Consider the following 21,737-nt stretch of genomic DNA (forward strand, 5'->3'; position numbering starts at 1 on the left):
ACTTTGCAGCTGGTCCATCTACACTGGCGTAATGCAGTATCTCTGGACCCTACGCAAGGTCGGAGTTCAAATGCATTAGCCAGACAGCCACTCACTCAAAGTATAGACTACCGATTGCTGCCCATGGTGCTGAAATTAGGACATGTCTATGCGGCTGCCTATCGAATCGATGATAGGCTTTCTGTGGTGCCAGGACATGTAGCCTATAGCATTGCTTTAGCTAATGGATAACTGTTAATTGGTAGGCCTATTTAGTCGTCATTTCCTCATGTTAATCCTATAAATCAATCAATCAAATTTATTTATAAAGCCTCTTCTTACATCAGCTGATATCTCAAAGTGCTGTACAGAAACCCAGCCTAAAACCCCAAAACAGCAAGCAATGCAGGTGTAGAAGCGCGGTGGCTAGGAAAAACTCCCCAGAAAGGCCAAAACCTAGGAAGAAACCTAGAGAGGAACCAGGCTATGAGGGGTGGCCAGTCCTCTTCTGGCTGTGTCGGGTGGATATTATAACAGAACATTTCACACAGCTATACACGGTGTCCCAAGGCTGCCATTTAGACCACTCGCGGGTGGCAGTAATGTAATTACTTGTTCAGTAATTAAGGGTTGCAATAATGTAATTACTTGTTCAGTAATTAAGGGTGGCAGTAATGTAATTAATTGTTCAGTAATTAAGGGTGGCAGTAATGTAATTACTTGTTCAGTAATTAAGGAAATTCAAACATTTAAATACATTTTAGATGCAGCAGCATTTACTGTATATACACAGCTGTCCTGTATAGCCTACCTGAGCCTACCTGAGCCTGCCTGAACCTACCTGAGCCTGCCTGAGCCTACCTGAGCCTGCCTGAGCCTACCTGAGCCTGCATGACATGAGCCGTCCTCGAAGCTCTCTCCAAACTGTCCTGTATGGCCTACCTGAGCCTGCATGACATGAGCCGTCCTCGAAGCTCTCTCCAAACTGTCCTGTATGGCCTACCTGAGCCTACCTGAGCCTACCTGAGCCTACCTGAGCCTGCATGACATGAGCCAACCTCGCGCTTATCTCCCAGCTTGGATAAAAAGTTGTTGTGCTTAAAACCAGACTATTAATGAGTAATATTTTGGTTAGTCCACGCTCAAACAACTCGCTTACTAAACATTGTTTCATTATGCAGTGTAGCCTACTGGTCGACATGTCATTTAGTATTTTCAAATGACACATCAAATAGCCTAACAACGAGGAACAAGGTAGTCGGCCTCAGGATACATCCAGCCTCTCTTTACTGTGTTTTGTCTGGCTAATAGCCTACACAAATGGGCTGCAATATTCTAGGTAAATTAAATTAAATTCAACTTGAAAGACTACTGGTCTACTGAAATCCTCACGGCTGCTTCCCTCTCTTCGGTAGTTTCCTCGTTCTCTCTTTCTTTCTCTTAGAAAAGGCCAATCTTTATTTCTCTATGTAAAGGCCAACAGTAGCTACAGTATGCTGTATGCTTATGTTTTCACCACAGCCTGTAGGTCCAAGTTGCAAGCCCAACCATTTTCTATACTGAGAATTGACAACCCAGACAGTCTTTCCTGAGACTTTGTGCCTCTAAAGGTAGTTCTTTATGAGTTTTAGTTTTTGAATACAGCAGTTCTGTAAGCTCTTTAAATGAGTCTCTTGCATTCTCTTTAAGATCAGAGTACTCAGGTTGGAGTGTAGGGGTTGGAGTGTAGGGGTTGGAGTGTAGGGTTGGAGTGTATGGTTGTGGTGTAGGGTTGGAGTGTAGGGTTGGGGTGTAGGGGTTGGAGTGTAGGGGTTGGAGTGTAGGGGTTGGAGTGTAGGGTTGGAGTGTAGGGTTGGAGTGTATGGTTGGGGTGTAGGGTTGGAGTGTATGGTTGGGGTGTAGGGTTGGAGTGTAGGGTTGGGGTGTAGGATTGGAGTGTAGGGTTGGAGTGTAGGGTTGGGGTGTAGGGTTGGAGTGTAGGGCTGGAGTGTAGGGTTGGGGTGTAGGGGTTGGAGTGTAGGGGTTGGAGTGTAGGGTTGGGGTGTAGGGTTGGGGTGTAGGGTTGGAGTGTAGGGTTGGAGTGTAGGGTTGGAGTGTAGGGTTGGGGTGTAGGGTTGGAGTGTAGGGTTGGGGTGTAGGGTTGGAGTGTAGGGTTGGAGTGTAGGGTTGGGGTGTAGGGTTGGAGTGTAGGGTTGGAGTGTAGGGTTGGAGTGTAGGGTTGGGGTGTAGGGTTGGAGTGTAGAGTTGGGGTGTAGGGTTGGGGTGTAGGGTTGGAGGCTACCCTGCCGCCCCAGGGACAAGAACATCGCTCTGAGAGAGAAAGACTGGGAGAAGACTGGGAGAAAGACTGGGAGAAGACTGGGACTGGGAGAATTAGTCAGAGAAAGCACACTCAAGTGTTTAAAAAAAAAAGACAAATAAGAAGGGATACCGGTTTGTAGCTTTTGATGTCAGAGGGGTTGAGTGTTGTTTTCTTGAAGAGGGGAGCGACACAGACCATTTTGAAGTCAGGGTGGACACAGCCAGTGGTCAGGGATGAGTTGATGAGGATGGAACACAGCCAGTGGTCAGGGATGAGTTGATGAGGACGGAACACAGCCAGTGGTCAGGGATGAGTTGATGAGGACGGAACACAGCCAGTGGTCAGGGATGAGTTGATGAGGATGGAACACAGCCAGGGGTCAGGGATGAGTTGATGAGGATGGAACACAGCCAGTGGTCAGGGATGAGTTGATGAGGACGGAACACAGCCAGTGGTCAGGGATGAGTTGATGAGGATGGAACACAGCCAGTGGTCAGGGATGAGTTGATGAGGGAAGTGGAGAATGGGAGGTCTCCAGAGATGGTCTGGAGAATAAATTGGCAGATTCAAACAGATTATCATCTTTAGCGAACAACATTTCTTGAGGGCTCAAACAAATTAAAGCGGTTTGCGATTTCATTCTTACTGGTGAACCAACGTTTGAATTGGGTGGTTGCAGTATCAACATAGAACACAGACACTCTAAAACGTTCCATTCTGAAGTCCTCACAGAGTTCATTGAAAGTGCCTCTTTGTGTGTGCCTTGGTCACTTTTCAGTAAACAAGCTGCCCCATGTAGCTACCAGTGTCTGGGCCGTACTCTTGATGTCCTCAAACTTCCCTCTGAACTGGGTCAATGTGTCTGTTGCGTTTCCTAACATGCCAGAAGTAGGTACATGTCTTTCCTCTGGAGAACTTTCTCCGCTACTTCTCCCTGGATTGTACATTACTGATATAAATCCAACCGTCTCCAACGGTTTTGTTTATCCCCGCTGCGCTCGTCAGTGTTCGGCGTCTGCACGGTGTTCTGCACGGTGTTCTGCACGGTGTTCTGCACGGTGTTCTGCATGGTGTTCTGCACTGTGTTCTGCACGGTGTTCTGCACGGTGTTCTGCATGGTGTTCTGCATGGTGTTCTGCACGGTGTTCTGCATGGTGTTCTGCATGGTGTTCTGCACTGTGTTCTGCATGGTGTTCTGCACGGTGTTCTGCACGGTGTTCTGCATGGTGTTCTGCATGGTGTTCTGCACGGTGTTCTGCACGGTGTTCTGCACGGTGTTCTGGTGTTCTGCATGGTGTTCTGCATAGTGTTCTGCATAGTGTTCTGCATAGTGTTCTGCATGGTGTTCTGCATGGTGTTCTGCACGGTGTTCTGCACGGTGTTCTGCACTGTGTTCTGCACGGTGTTCTGCATGGTGTTCTGCATGGTGTTCTGCATAGTGTTCTGCATAGTGTTCTGCATGGTGTTCTGCATGGTGTTCTGCACGGTGTTCTGCACGGTGTTCTGCACGGTGTTCTGCATGGTGTTCTGCACGGTGTTCTGCATAGTGTTCTGCATAGTGTTCTGCATGGTCTTCTGCATGGTGTTCTGCATAGTGTTCTGCATAGTGTTCTGCATAGCGGAACCACACAGGTCGACTGGCATCACGTCTGGATGCCCATCTCGTGAGGCACATTATTTTCAGGCTTGGTTTTGAGAGGTGGAAAGAAAGAATTAGAGAGAGCATAGAGAGAGAGAGAGAGAAAGAAAGAATTAGAGAGAGCATACTTCAATTCACACAGGACACCGGATAAGGCAGGAGAAATACTCCAGATATAACAAACTGACCCTAGCCCCCCGACAACATAAACTATTGCAGCATAAATACTGGAGGCTGAGACAGGAGGGGTCAGGAGACACCGTGGCAGGATATAACCCCACCCACTTTGCCAAAGCACGACCCCTGAAGACCATGAAGATCTCCCCCACGGCACGAACCCAAGGGGGGGGGGGGGGGGCGCCAACCGGGACAGGAAGATCACGTCAGTGACGTAACCCACTCAAGTGACGCACCCCTCCTAGGGACTGCACGAAAAAGCAGTAGTAAGCCAGTGACTCAACCCCCGCATAAGAGTCAAAGGCAGAGAATCCCAGTGTCGCTGTTATGTCTGTTATTCTCGTCAGAACCTCTGTCTAAAAGTTCACCTGTTTATCAAGATTGGAGGCAACCTTTTTTGTCAATGGTTTGGTCTATTTTTCCCAGGTGTCATAAGTTACGCTTGAGTAACAGTACTCTTCTTGCATTGTGAACAATCATCCACAAGGACTTCAGCATGTAGCACCAGCCACAGATATATTAGCATGTAGCACCAGCCACAGATGTAGTAGCATGTAGCACCAGCCACAGATGTATTAGCATGTATGACCAGTCACAGATATATTAGCATGTATGACCAGTCACAGATGTAGTAGCATGTAGCACCAGTCACAGATGTAGTAGCATGTAGCACCAGTCACAGATGTATTATCTGAACCAGCAGGATACCACCTCATGCAATGCAGCACCACAGATCATTATCCTACTCTCTGCAGACACTTTCCAAAATACATGAAATCCCCCAAAATATATGAAACCCCCTAGAAACTATCCCCTAGAGACACTATCCCCTAGACACTATACCCTAGAAACACTGTCCCCTAGACACTATCCCCTAGAGAGACACTATCACCTAGACACTATCCCCTTGAAACACTATCACCTAGAGACAATATCCCCTAGAGAGATACCATCACCTAGACACTATCCCCTTGAGACACTATCACCTAGAGACACTATCCCCTAGAGAGACACTATCACCTAGACACTATCCCCTAGACACTATCCCCTAGACACTATCCCCTAGAGACACTATCCCCTAGAGAGACACTATCCCCTAGAGACACTATCCCCTAGAGAGACACTATCCCCTAGACAATATCCCCTAGACACTATCCCCTAGACACTATCCCCTAGAGAGACACTATTCCCTAGAGAGACACTATCCCCTAGACAATATCCCCTAGATACTATCCCCTAAACACTATCCCCTAGAGAGACACTATCCCCTAGACAATATCCCCTAGAGACACTATCCCCTAGACACAATCCCCTAGACACTATCTCCTAGAGAGACACTATCCCCTAGACACTATCCCCTAGAGAGACACTATCCGCTAGGCAATATCCCCTAGAGACACTATCCCCTAGACACAATCCCCTAGACACTATCCCCTAGAGACAATATCCCCTAAACACTATCCCCTAGAGAGACACTATCCCCTAGACAATATCCCCTAGAGACACTATCCCCTAGACACAATCCCCTAGACACTATCCCCTAGAGAGACACTATCCCATAGACACTAACCCCTAGGCACTATCCTCTAGAGAGACACTATCCCCTAGACACTATCTCCTAGAGAGACACTATCCCCTAGACACTATCCCCTAGACACTATCCCCTAGAGACACTATCCCCTAGAGAGACACTATCCCCTAGAGACACTATCCCCTAGAGAGACACTATCCCCTAGACAATATCCCCTAGACACTATCCCCTAGACACTATCCCCTAGAGAGACACTATTCCCTAGAGAGACACTATCCCCTAGACAATATCCCCTAGATACTATCCCCTAAACACTATCCCCTAGAGAGACACTATCCCCTAGACAATATCCCCTAGAGACACTATCCCCTAGACACAATCCCCTAGACACTATCCCCTAGAGACAATATACCCTAGACACTATCCCCTAGAGAGACACTATCCCATAGACACTAACCCCTAGACACTATCCTCTAGAGAGACACTATCCCCTAGACACTATCTCCTAGAGAGACACTATCCCCTAGACACTATCCCCTAGAGACACTATCCCCTAGACACTATCCCCTAGAGAGACACTATCCCCTAGACACTATCCCCTAGAGAGACACTATCCCCTAGACAATATCCCCTAGAGACACTATCCCCTAGACACAATCCCCTAGACACTATCCCCTAGAGACAATATACCCTAGACACTATCCCCTAGAGAGACACTATCCCATAGACACTAACCCCTAGACACTATCCTCTAGAGAGACACTATCCCCTAGACACTATCTCCTAGAGAGACACTATCCCCTAGACACTATCCCCTAGAGACACTATCCCCTAGACACTATCCCCTAGAGACACTATCCCCTAGAGACAATATCCCCTAGACACTATCCCCTAGAGACACTATCCCCTAGAGACACTATCCCCTAGAGACACTATCCCCTAGACACTATCCCCTAGAGACACTATCCCCTAGAGACACTATCCCCTAGAGACACTATCCCCTAGACACTATCCCCTAGATACACTATCCCCTAGACACTATGCCCTAGAGACACTATCCCCTAGAGACACTATCCCCTAGACACTATCCCTTAGAGACACTATCCCCTAGACACTATCCCCTAGAGACCCTATCCCCTAGAGACACTATCCCCTAGACACTATCCCCTAGAGACACTATCCCCTAGACAAAAATGTGGTTTACACAGCCAGTCAAGTTTGGCAGACTTGATTTCTTTGTCAGGGAAGTAGGAGTTGAACTCAAACAACCCTGCATCCCACTGCTGGCTTGCTTCTGAAGCTAAGCAGGGTTGGTCCTGGTCGGTCCCTGGATGGGAGACCAGATGCTGCTGGCTTGCTTCTGAAGCTAAGCAGGGTTGGTCCTGGTCGGTCCCTGGATGGGAGACCAGATGCTGCTGGCTTGCTTCTGAAGCTAAGCAGGGTTGGTCCTGGTTGGTCCCTGGATGGGAGACCAGATGCTGCTGGCTTGCTTCTGAAGCTAAGCAGGGTTGGTCCTGGTCGGTCCCTGGATGGGAGACCACCCTGTATCCCACTGATTGCTGGCCTCTGAAGCTAAGCGGGGTTGGTCCTGGTCAGTCCCTGGATGGGAGACCAGATGCTGCTGGCTTGCTTCTGAAGCTAAGCAGGGTTGGTCCTGCTCGGTCCCTGGATTGGAGACCAGATGCTGCTGGCTTGCTTCTGAAGCTAAGCAGGGTTGGTCCTGGTCAGTCCCTGGATGGGAGACCAGATGCTGCTGGAAGTGGTGTTGAAGGGCCAGAAGGAGGCACTCTTTCCTCTGGTCTAAAAAAACAATAATATCCCAATGCCCCAGGGCAGTGATTGGGGACATTGCCCTGTGTAGGGTGCCGTCTGTCGGATGGGATGTTAAACGGGTGTCCTGACTCTCCGAGGTCATTAAAGATCCCATGGCACTTATAGTAAGAGTAGAGGTGTTAACCCCTGTGTCCTGGCTAAATTCCCAACCTGCCCCTCATACCATCATGGTCACCTAATCATCCCCAGCTTACAAAGCTCTTTCATCCCCTCCTCTCCCCTGTAACTATTCCCACAGGTCGTTGATGTAAATGAGAACGTGTTCTCAGTCAACTTACCTGGTAAAATAATGGTAAAATAAATAAAATACATAAATATAAATAAATGTGAGCTTACTATTTGCAGCATAGGAGCTCTGTCAACATCACTTGTAAAAAAGTTAGGTGTCAAGCTGCTGGGGGGAGAGAAAAACGTATTTCCCCATCTTCACATTTCCCAGAGTTTGATCTTCTTCATGAATCCACACACTTTGTCATACATCTTTAGAATGTGTGTGTGTGTGTGTGTGTGTGTGTCCACCTTGCAGAGTTCAATTCATGTTGTTCAGTTTGCCGAACACATCAATCAGCAAGATAGGCAAGGCGGGCTCCCCAGTCTGTGTCTTCGAACACAGCCACAAGGGGGTGTGAGTGCTCAGACAGAAAATCACTTCACTTCGGCACACAGCTCAAACTGCCTCTGTAGTGTTTTCCCTCTGGATAGTCATGTCGTTGTGTGAAGCAGTAGCTGCTGACGCTCCGTCCTACTGTCACCACAGAGCCTTTATTAAAACAGTCGGTGATTCAGAGGCCTTGGACATGATAAAGTGAATCACTTTTCACTGCGTCATTCAAAACATCATGTAATTCAGGAGATTCTCTTGCTGGCCAATGGCTCCCTGTGAATGATAGATTGTGGATTTACCTTCTTTATGTGGGCAATTAATCATTTCATTCTCTCAAGCATTGATGCAGCATGATAAAAAGCTGTCCCCGTTAGCTTCTTGCAGAACAGAATGTGCTCATTAATTTTGATCGCACAAACGCAATCAACTGGGCTTCCCCACTGACATCAGTCGATTCGTCCAACAACAGAGATAATGGACCGTTTTTCCCCCCTTCAATTTCCTTCACCAATTGATCAACAATATCAACGCCCATGTCATTGATCCTATGGCACACCGTGTTATTTGACAACCGTACAGTCTTCAGTGCATCAGCTGTTGTTTTATCATGCATAGTTCCTGGATAACAGCAGCAAGCACTCTAGCGCGCGGAGCAGAGGATCAAACGGTGAGCGGCGGGCGGGCGGAGCAATGCGTACACACCGACACTGTCATCCGTTTCGGGAAAGTATCTGCGTAATTGCGCACCCAACTCACTCAGGTGCTTCGCTATATCACGGTTGACATTGTCCGTAAGCTTGAGTTCATTTATACACGAACAAAAGAAATCATACAATGATGGAAAGACCTGTGTGTTGTCCTTGTTAATTCAGACAGAGAAGAGGTCCAACTTCTTAATCATAGCCTCAATGTTGTCCCGCACATTGCATATAGTTACGTAGAGTCCCCGTAATCCTAGATTCAGATCATTCAGGCGAGACAGGCCAGTCGTGTGAGAAACTCATCATCATGCAAGCGGTCAGACAAGTGAAAATGATGGTCAGTAAAGAAAACTTTAAGCTCTTCTCTCAATTCAAAAAGACGTGTCAATACTTTGCCCCTTGATAACCAGGGCACTTCTGTCTGTATGTTGTAAAAGCGTTACATGGTCGCTGGCTATATCATTGCATAGTGCAGAAAATACACAAGAGTTCAGGGGCCTTGCTTTAACAAAGTTAACCATTTTCAATGTAGTATCCATAACGTCATTCAAGGTTTTATATGTAAGATGGCTAAATAAAGAGCAAAATGATTGATTATTATTATATTATTTGTGCCCTGCTCCTATAAGAGCTCCTTGTCACTTCCCACGAGCCGGGTTGTGACAAAAACTCACACTCATTCCTATGTTTAATAAATGTATCTCATAGTGTGTGTGTGTGGCAGGCATAAAATGATGTCAAAAAACAACATTCGAGAGTGAGCTGACCCTGGTGCTAGAGGGGATACAGCTGGAGGTTTAATGTTTGAAGGGGTACGGGACTAGGGGCTACAGCTGGAGGTTGAATGTGAATGTTTGAAAGGGTACGGGGCTATAAAAAGTTTGGGAACCACTGCCCTAGACCACCCCAAACTATCCCCTAGACCACCACCAAACTATCCCCTAGACCACAACCAAACTATCCTCCAGACCACAACCAAACTATCCCCTAGACCACCCCAAAACTATCCCCTAGACCACCCCCAAACTATCCCCTAGACCACCCCCAAACTATCCCCTAGACCACCCCAAACTATCCCCTAGACCGACCCCAAACTATCCTCTAGACTACAACCAAACTATCCCCTAGACCACCCCAAACTATCCTCTAGACCACCCCCAAACTATCCCCTAGACCACCCCCAAACTATCCCCTAGCCCACCCCCAAACTATCCCCTAGACCACAACCAAACTATCCCCTAGACCACCCCCAAACTATCCCCTAGACCACCCCAAAATATCTCATAGACCACCTCCAAACTATCCCCTAGACCACAACCAAACTATCCCCTAGACCACAACCAAACTATCTCCTAGACCGCCCCCAAACTATATCCTAGACCACCCCCAAACGATCCCCAAGACCACCCCAAACTATCCTCTAGACCACCCCCAAACTATCCCCTAGACCACAACCAAACTGTCCCCTAGACCACCCCCAAACTATCCCCTAGACCACCCCCAAACTATCCTCTAGACCACCCCCAAACTATCCTCTAGATCACCCCCAAACTATCCTCTAGACCACCCCCAAACTATCCCCTGGACTATCCCCAAACTATCCCATAGACCACAACAAACTATCCCCTAGACCACCCTCAAACTATCCACTAGACCACCCCCAAACTATATCCTAGACCAGCCCCAAACTATCCCCTAGACCACAACCAAACTATCCCCTAGACCACAACCAAACTATCTCCTAGACCGCCCCCAAACTATATCCTAGACCACACCCAAACTATCCTCTAGACCACAACCAAACTATCCCCTAGACTGCCCCCAAACTATCCCCTAGACCACCCCCAAACGATCTCCAAGACCACCCCAAACTATCCTCTAGACCACCCCCAAACTATCCTCTAGAACACAACCAAACTGTCCCCTAGACCACCCCCAAACTATCCCCTAGACCACCCCCAAACTATCCTATAGACCACCCCCAAACTATCCTATAGACCACCCCCAAACTATCCTCTAGACCACCCTCAAACTATCCCCTAGACCACAACCAAACTATCCCTAGACCACCCCCAAACTATCCCCTAGACCACCCCCAAACTATTCCCTAAACCATCCCCAAACTATCCACTAGACCACCCCAAACTATCCCCTAGACCACCCCCAACTATCCCCTAGACCATCCGAAACTATCCTCTAGACCACCAACAAACTATCCTCTAGACCACCCCCAATCTATCCCCTAGACCACCCCCAAACTATCCCCTAGACCACCCCCAAACTATCCTCTAGACCACCCCCAAACTATCCCCTATACCACCCCCAAACTATCCCCTAGACCACCCCCAAACTATCCTCTAGACCACCCTCAAACTATCCCCTAGACCACAGCCAAACTATCCCCTAGACCACCCCCAAACTATCCCCTAGACCACCCCCAAACTGTTCCCTAAACCACCCCCAAACTATCCACTAGACCACCCCAAACTATCCTCTAGGCCACAACCAAACTATCCCCTAAACCATCCCCAAACTATCCCCTAGACCACCCGCAAACTATCCCCTAGACCAGGGGTGTCAAAGTCAAATGGACGGAGGGCCAAATAAAAAAATCAGCTACAAGACGAGGGCCGGACTGTTCGAATGTTCATTGAAAAATTTTTAAATGACGCATATAGTCTAGTGAACCTAATTGAACCTACTGAAAACCTAACAAATATATTACAATATGATCAGATAAATAAAGCAATATTTTCTTATGGCTCTGTCAGTAATCTTTAATTTTCAACAGACACAAAAGACAAATTTCCTTTATATAAATATCCCCATAACATGAACATTAAATGAAAGAAACCGGTATTCAAGGCACCATCAGTAGACTATATTTTCTATTTTAGCAAAAGTGGGCTAAATTTACTTCAAAGAAAAAACAATAATAGCAATTTTCTATCATCCACTCAACTGAAATATTTTTAAAATATAATTGGATTGAAATACAAAAAAATAAAGTGCAAAAATCTATTAATCAAAAACAACACTTTGTTTAAGGAGAAGTAACATGCAGTGAAAACAAATATTAAATTTTAACTTTTAAACTTGAACTGAGTAAAAACTCTAAATATGTGATTGCACAGTAATGTTCACTTGTTTGAGGTTGAGGGTGATACTTGGTGGTGTCCCATCTTTTCCACAAGTTCATCAATGTTCGGGGTAAGGCTCTGAGCTGAAGAAATCCTCAGAATTGAGTGGAGGTGTTCAGCAGTAAGTCGACTTCTGTGTGATGTTTTGTTCAGGTTCATCAAAGAAAACAGTTGTTCACACAGGTATGTGCTGCCAAACATAGACAACGTTTGAGCAGCCTGGATGCGCAGCTGGGGCATTGTGCCGGGGAGGAAACGGGCGAACTCCGCAGCACCCACTGCCGCATATTTTGCCCTCAGTGCATCATTGCATTGGAGGTCAATCAACTCCATTTGGAGGTTTGGTGGTGAGCTTTCCACGTCAACAGCAAATGGGTTACCGAGCAGTTCCAACCTGCTTTTTTGTGCTTCAAAGTCAGCAAATCGGCGTCGAAAGTCAGCGGCAAGCATACCTATTTTATCAGCCAACTGTGTGCTCGGGAACGCACTGGTAGAGAGCTTCTCTTTCATGGTCTGGCAGCTGGGAAAGTGGCTCAAATTTTCTTTCCGCATCTGCGTCTCCCACAGAGTCAGTTTGGTTTTAAATGCCTTCACTGTACTGTACATATCAGAGATGACACGATCCCGACCCTGCAGCTGCAAGTTTATTGCATTCAGATGACTCGTAATGTCACACAGAAAAGCCATTTCACACAGAAACATTTCGTCTCGGAGTTGTGTTGTGTCTTTCCCTTTGCTGTCCAAGAACAGACAAATCTCCTCACGAAGCTCGAAACATCTTTGAAGCACCTTTCCCTGGCTTAGCCATCGCACCTCTGTGTGATAAGGCAAATCACCATGCTCCGTTTCTAACTCTGTCAGAAATGCCTTGAACTGGCGGTGATTCAAACCTTTGGCTCTGATAAAGTTAACTGTGCGCGTGATGATGCTCATTACATGCTCCATTTTCAAGGCTTTACCGCACAACGCTTCCTGGTGTATGATACAATGATAAGCTGTCAGCTCACCTGTCGCGTTTTCCTCTTGCATCTTTTCCCGTATCTTCGCCACCAGTCCGCTCCTGTGTCCACACATCGCAGGTGCTCCGTCGGTTGTCAAACCCACGAGTTTTTCCCAAGGCAGCTCCATCTCATTTACACATCTTGACACCTCTTCATACAAATCATGCCCCGTAGTTGTGCCATGCATAGGACGTAAAGCCAAAAACTCCTCTGTCACGCTTAGGTTGGAGTCCACTCCGCGGATGAAAATTGACAACTGGGCAATGTCAGAAATGTCGGTGCTCTCATCCACAGCCAAGGAATATGCAATAAAATCTTTTCCCTTTTTCACAAGCTGCTCTTTTAGATTGATGGACAACTGGTCTACTCTCTCGGCAATGGTGTTTCTGCTCAGACTCACATTTAAAAAGAGTTGCCTTTTTTCTGGGCAAACTTCGTCACAAACTTTAATCATGCAGTTTTTGATGAAATCCCCCTCCGTAAATGGCCGGGCTGATTTAGCGATCTCTTCTGCCAAAATAAAACTGGCCTTGACAGCAGCCTGGCCTTGTGATTTGGCTTTTTTGAACAGAGCCTGTCGAGATTTGAGGCCTCGTTTTAATTCCTCTGCCTTTTGTAGCCTTTGTTCCATGTCCATATTCTTGTTTTTGTCCGCGTGTTTCGTTTCATAATGTCGTCTCAGATTATACTCTTTCAGTACCGCCACACTTTCTCCACACAGAAGACACACAGGTTTTCCAGCTACCTTCGTGAACATATACTCCGACTCCCACCTTGTTTGAAACCCCCGGTTCTCAGTATCCACCTTCCGTTTTGCCATTTTTGATGGGTATCTGAAAGTTAATTTTACTGTGATGCTGACGACTGCTGTGCCAATAAATATTGAAATGAAGCAGCCTACTGCTCGGTGCGTCACCTTTGCATTGTGGGAAATGTAGTATTGGTGCGTGTAAAAGATCTGCGGGCTGCCGGCTTGCTGCGGGCCGGTTCTAATAATAAATCAAGATCATCCCAGGGGCCGTAAAAAACCTTCTTGCGGGCCGGATGTGGCCCGCGGGCCTTGACTCTGACATATGTGCCCTAGACTATCCCCAAACTATTCCCTAAACCATCCCCAAACTATCCCCAAGACCACCCCAAACTATCCTCTAGACCATCCCCAAACTATCCCCTAGACCACAACCAAACTGTCCCCTAGACAACCCCCAAACTATCCCCTAGACCACCCCCAAACTATCCTCTAGACCACCCCCAAACTATCCTCTAGACCACCCCCAAACTATCCCCTAGACTATCCCCAAACTATCCCATAGACCACAACCAAACTATCCCCTAGACCACCCCCAAACTATCCCCTAGACCACCCCAAAACTATCCCATAGACCGACCCAAAACTATCCTCTAGACTACAACCAAACTATCCCCTAGACCACCCCAAACTATCCTCTAGACCACCCCCAAACTATCCCCTAGACCACCCCCAAACTATCCACTAGACCACAACCAAACTATCCTCTAGACCACCCCCAATCTATCCCCTAGACCACCCCCAAACTATCCCCTAGACCACCCCCAAACTATCCTCTAGACCACCCCCAAACTATCCCCTAGACCACCCCCAAACTATCCTCTAGACCACCCTCAAACTATCCCCTAGACCACAACCAAACTATCCCCTAGACCACCACCAAACTATTCCCTAAACCATCCCCAAACTATCCACTAGACCACCCCAAACTATCCTCTAGGCCACAACCAAACTATCCCCTAAACCATCCTCAAACTATCCCCTAGACCACCCGCAAACTATCCCCTAGACTATCCCCAAACTATTCCCTAAACCATCCCCAAACTATCCCCAAGACCACCCCAAACTATCCTCTAGACCATCCCCAAACTATCCCCTAGACCACCCCCAAACTATCCCCTATACCACCCCCAAACTATCCTCTAGACCACCCCCAAACTATCCTCTAGACCACCCCCAAACTATCCCCTAGACTATCCCCAAACTATCCTTTAGACCACCCCCAAACTATCCCCTAGACCACCCCCAAACTATCCCCTAGACCGACCCCAAACTATCCTCTAGACTACAACCAAACTATCCCCTAGACCACCCCAAACTGTCCTCTAGACCACCCCCAAACTATCCCCTAGACCACCCCCAAACTATCCCCTAGCCCACCCCCAAACTATCCCCTAGACCACCCCCAAACGATCCCCAAGACCACCCCAAACTATCCTCTAGACCACCCCCAAACTATCCCCTAGACCACAACCAAACTGTCCCCTAGACCACCCCCAAACTATCCTCTAGACCACCTCCAAACTATCCCCTAGACCACAACCAAACTATCCCATAGACCACAACCAAACTATCTCCTAGACCGCCCCCGAACTATATCCTAGACCACCCCCAAACTATCCCCTAGACCACAACCAAACTATCCCCTAGAACGCACCCAAACTATCCCCTAGACCACCCCCAAACGATCCCCAAGACCACCCCAAACTATCCTCTAGACCACCCCCAAACTATCCCCTAGACCACAACCAAACTGTCCCCTAGACCACCCCCAAACTATCCCCTAGACGACCCCCAAACTATCCTCTAGACCACCCCCAAACTATCCTCTAGACCACCCCCAAACTATCCTCTAGACCACCCACAAACTATCCCCTAGACTATCCCAAAACTATCCCATAGACCACAACCAAACTATCCCCTAGACCACCCCAAAAAGATCCCCAAGACCACCCCAAACTATCCTCTAGACCACCCCCAAACTATCCCCTAGACCACAACCAAACTGTCCCCTAGACCACCCCCAAACTATCCTCTAGACCACCTCCAAACTATCCAATAGACCACAACCAAACTATCCCCTAGACCACAACCAAACTATCTCCTAGACCGCCCCCGAACTATATCCTAGACCACCCTCAAACTATCCCCTAGACCACAACCAAACTATCCCCTAGACCACCCCCAAACGATCCCCAAGACCACCCCAAACTACCCTCTAGACCACCCCCAAACTATCCCCTAGACCACAACCAAACTGTCCCCTAGACCACCCCCAAACTATCCCCTAGACCACCCCCAAACTATCCTCTAGACCACCCCCAAACTATCCTCTAGACCACCCCCAAACTATCCTCTAGACCACCTCCAAACTATCCCCTAGACTATCCCCAAACTATCCCATAGACCACAACCACACTATCCCCTAGACCACCCCCAAACTATCCCCTAGACCACCCCCAAACTATATCCTAGACCAGCCCCAAACTATCCCCTAGACCACAACCAAACTATCCCCTAGACCACCCCCAAACTATCCCCTAGCCCACCCCCAAACTATCCCCTAGACCACAACCAAACTATCCCCTAGACCACCCCCAAACTATCCCCTAGACCACCCCAAACTATCCCATAGACCACCTCCAAACGATCCCCTAGACCACCTCCAAACTATCCCCTAGACCACCCCCAAACTATCCTCTAGACCACCCCCAAACTATCCTCTAGACCACCCCCAAACTATCCCCTAGACTATCCCCAAACTATCCCATAGACCACAACCAAACTATCCCCTAGACCACCCCCAAACTATCCCCTAGACCACCCCCAAACTATCCCATAGACCGACCCCAAACTATCCTCTAGACTACAACCAAACTATCCCCTAGACCACCCCCAAACTATCCCCTAGACCACCCCAAACTATCCCATAGACCACCTCCAAACTATCCCCTAGACCACAACCAAACTATCCCCTAGACCACCCCCAAACTATCCTCTAGACCACCCCCAAACTATCCTCTAGACCACCCCCAAACTATCCCCTAGACTATCCCCAAACTATCCCATAGACCACAACGAAACTATCCCCTAGACCACCCCCAAACTATCCCCTAGACCACCCCCAAACTATCCCATAGACCGACCCCAAACTATCCTCTAGACTACAACCAAACTATCCCCTAGACCACCCCAAACTATCCTCTAGACCACCCCCAAACGATCCACTAGACCACCCCCAAACTATCCACTAGACCACAACCAAACTATCCTCTAGACCACCCCCAATCTATCCCCTAGACCACCCCCAAACTATCCCCTAGACCACCCCCAAACTATCCTCTAGACCACCCCCAAACTATCCCCTATACCACCCCCAAACTATCCCCTAGACCACCCCCAAACTATCCTCTAGACCACCCTCAAACTATCCCCTAGACCACAACCAAACTATCCCCTAGACCACCACCAAACTATTCCCTAAACCATCCCCAAACTATCCACTAGACCACCCCAAACTATCCTCTAGGCCACAACCAAACTATCCCCTAAACCATCCTCAAACTATCCCCTAGACCACCCGCAAACTATCCCCTAGACTATCCCCAAACTATTCCCTAAACCATCCCCAAACTATCCCCAAGACCACCCCAAACTATCCTCTAGACCATCCCCAAACTATCCCCTAGACCACAACCAAACTGTCCCCGAGACCACCCCCAAACTATCCCCTAGACCACCCCCAAACTATCCCCTAGACCACCCCCAAACTATCCTCTAGACCACCCCCAAACTATCCTCTAGACCACCCCCAAACTATCCCCTAGACTATCCCCAAACTATCCTCTAGACCACCCCCAAACTATCCTCTAGACCACCCCCAAACTATCCCCTAGACTATCCCCAAACTATCCCATAGACCACCCCCAAACTATCCCCTAGACCACCCCCAAACTATCCCCTAGACCACCCCCAAACTATCCCCTAGACCGACCCCAAACTATCCTCTAGACTACAACCAAACTATCCCCTAGACCACCCCAAACTGTCCTCTAGACCACCCCCAAACTATCCCCTAGACCACCCCCAAACTATCCCCTAGCCCACCCCCAAACTATCCCCTAGACCACCCCCAAACGATCCCCAAGACCACCCCAAACTATCCTCTAGACCACCCCCAAACTATCCTCTAGACCACCTCCAAACTATCCCCTAGACCACAACCAAACTATCCCATAGACCACAACCAAACTATCTCCTAGACCGCCCCCGAACTATATCCTAGACCACCCCCAAACTATCCCCTAGACCACAACCAAACTATCCCCTAGAACGCTCCCAAACTATCCCCTAGACCACCCCCAAACGATCCCCATGACCACCCCAAACTATCCTCTAGACCACCCCCAAACTATCCCCTAGACCACAACCAAACTGTCCCCTAGACCACCCCCAAACTATCCCCTAGACGACCCCCAAACTATCCTCTAGACCACCCCCAAACTATCCTCTAGACCACCCCCAAACTATCCTCTAGACCACCCACAAACTATCCCCTAGACTATCCCAAAACTATCCCATAGACCACAACCAAACTATCCCCTAGACCACCCCAAAAAGATCCCCAAGACCACCCCAAACTATCCTCTAGACCACCCCCAAACTATCCCCTAGACCACAACCAAACTGTCCCCTAGACCACCCCCAAACTATCCTCTAGACCACCTCCAAACTATCCAATAGACCACAACCAAACTATCCCCTAGACCACAACCAAACTATCTCCTAGACCGCCCCCCGAACTATATCCTAGACCACCCTCAAACTATCCCCTAGACCACAACCAAACTATCTCCTAGACCACCCCCCGAACTATATCCTAGACCACCCTCAAACTATCCCCTAGACCACAACCAAACTATTCCCTAGAACGCCCCCAAACTATCCCCTAGACCACCCCCAAACGATCCCTAAGACCACCCCAAACTACCCTCTAGACCACCCCCAAACTATCCCCTAGACCACAACCAAACTGTCCCCTAGACCACCCCCAAACTATCCCCTAGACCACACCCAAACTATCCTCTAGACCACCCCCAAACTATCCTCTAGACCACCCCCAAACTATCCTCTAGACCACCTCCAAACTATCCCCTAGACTATCCCCAAACTATCCCATAGACCAAAACCAAACTATCCCCTAGACCACCCCCAAACTATCCCCTAGACCACCCCCAAACTATATCCTAGACCAGCCCCAAACTATCCCCTAGACCACAACCAAACTATCCCCTAGACCACCCCCAAACTATCCCCTAGCCCACCCCCAAACTATCCCCTAGACCACAACCAAACTATCCCCTAGACCACCCCCAAACTATCCCCTAGACCACCCCAAACTATCCCATAGACCACCTCCAAACTATCCCCTAGACCACAACCAAACTATCCCCTAGACCACAACCAAACTATCTCCTAGACCGCCCCCGAACTATATCCTAGACCACCCCCAAACTATCCCCTAGACCACAACCAAACTATCCCCTAGAACGCCCCCAAACTATCCCCTAGACCACCCCCAAACGATCCCCAAGACCACCCCAAACTATCCTCTAGACCACCCCCAAACTATCCCCTAGACCACAACCAAACTGTCCCCTAGACCACCCCCAAACTATCCCCTAGACCACCCCCAAACTATCCTCTAGACCACCCCCAAACTATCCTCTAGACCACCCCCAAACGATCCTCTAGACCACCCCCAAACTATCCCCTAGACTATCCCCAAACTATCCCATAGACCACAACCAAACTATCCCCTAGACCACCCCCAAACTATCCCCTAGACCACCCCCAAACTATATCCTAGACCAGCCCCAAACTATCCCCTAGACCACAACCAAACTATCCCCTAGACCACAACCAAACTATCTCCTAGACCGCCCCCAAACTATATCCTAGACCACCCCCAAACTATCCCCTAGACCACAACCAAACTATCCCCTAGACCGCCCCCAAGCTATCCCCTAGACCACCCCCAAACAATCTCCAAGACCACCCCAAACTATCCTCTAGACCACCCCCAAACTATCCCCTAGACTATCCCAAAACTATCCCATAGACCACAACCAAACTATCCTCTAGGCCACAACCAAACTATCCCCTAAACCATCCTCAAACTATCCCCTAGACCACCCGCAAACTATCCCCTAGACTATCCCCAAACTATTCCCTAAACCATCCCCAAACTATCCCCAAGACCACCCCAAACTATCCTCTAGACCATCCCCAAACTATCCCCTAGACCACAACCAAACTGTCCCCGAGACCACCCCCAAACTATCCCCTAGACCACCCCCAAACTATCCCCTAGACCACCCCCAAACTATCCTCTAGACCACCCCCAAACTATCCTCTAGACCACCCCCAAACTATCCCCTAGACTATCCCCAAACTATCCTCTAGACCACCCCCAAACTATCCTCTAGACCACCCCCAAACTATCCCCTAGACTATCCCCAAACTATCCCATAGACCACCCCCAAACTATCCCCTAGACCACCCCCAAACTATCCCCTAGACCACCCCCAAACTATCCCCTAGACCGACCCCAAACTATCCTCTAGACTACAACCAAACTATCCCCTAGACCACCCCAAACTGTCCTCTAGACCACCCCCAAACTATCCCCTAGACCACCCCCAAACTATCCCCTAGCCCACCCCCAAACTATCCCCTAGACCACCCCCAAACGATCCCCAAGACCACCCCAAACTATCCTCTAGACCACCCCCAAACTATCCTCTAGACCACCTCCAAACTATCCCCTAGACCACAACCAAACTATCCCATAGACCACAACCAAACTATCTCCTAGACCGCCCCCGAACTATATCCTAGACCACCCCCAAACTATCCCCTAGACCACAACCAAACTATCCCCTAGAACGCTCCCAAACTATCCCCTAGACCACCCCCAAACGATCCCCAAGACCACCCCAAACTATCCTCTAGACCACCCCCAAACTATCCCCTAGACCACAACCAAACTGTCCCCTAGACCACCCCCAAACTATCCCCTAGACGACCCCCAAACTATCCTCTAGACCACCCCCAAACTATCCTCTAGACCACCCCCAAACTATCCTCTAGACCACCCACAAACTATCCCCTAGACTATCCCAAAACTATCCCATAGACCACAACCAAACTATCCCCTAGACCACCCCAAAAATATCCCCAAGACCACCCCAAACTATCCTCTAGACCACCCCCAAACTATCCCCTAGACCACAACCAAACTGTCCCCTAGACCACCCCCAAACTATCCTCTAGACCACCTCCAAACTATCCAATAGACCACAACCAAACTATCCCCTAGACCACAACCAAACTATCTCCTAGACCGCCCCCCGAACTATATCCTAGACCACCCTCAAACTATCCCCTAGACCACAACCAAACTATCTCCTAGACCACCCCCCGAACTATATCCTAGACCACCCTCAAACTATCCCCTAGACCACAACCAAACTATCCCCTAGACTATCCCCAAACTATCCCCTAGACCACCCCCAAACGATCCCTAAGACCACCCCAAACTACCCTCTAGACCACCCCCAAACTATCCCCTAGACCACAACCAAACTGTCCCCTAGACCACCCCCAAACTATCCCCTAGACCACCCCCAAACTATCCTCTAGACCACCCCCAAACTATCCTCTAGACCACCCCCAAACTATCCTCTAGACCACCTCCAAACTATCCCCTAGACTATCCCCAAACTATCCCATAGACCAAAACCAAACTATCCCCTAGACCACCCCCAAACTATCCCCTAGACCACCCCCAAACTATATCCTAGACCAGCCCCAAACTATCCCCTAGACCACAACCAAACTATCCCCTAGACCACCCCCAAACTATCCCCTAGCCCACCCCCAAACTATCCCCTAGACCACAACCAAACTATCCCCTAGACCACCCCCAAACTATCCCCTAGACCACCCCAAACTATCCCA

At 48.8% G+C, this 21,737-nt stretch overlaps 1 protein-coding gene across 1 annotated transcript in view; it reads left to right on the plus strand.

The window, feature by feature from the left end:
* LOC139389776 (chondroitin sulfate proteoglycan 4ba) overlaps positions 1–21,737 on the plus strand; it is an 86,546-nt gene that overhangs the window by 34,424 nt on the left and 30,385 nt on the right. The window lies entirely within an intron of this gene.

Source organism: Oncorhynchus clarkii, chromosome 30 (genome assembly GCF_045791955.1).
Source record: "Oncorhynchus clarkii lewisi isolate Uvic-CL-2024 chromosome 30, UVic_Ocla_1.0, whole genome shotgun sequence".
In the NCBI taxonomy this organism is placed as follows: domain Eukaryota; kingdom Metazoa; phylum Chordata; class Actinopteri; order Salmoniformes; family Salmonidae; genus Oncorhynchus; species Oncorhynchus clarkii.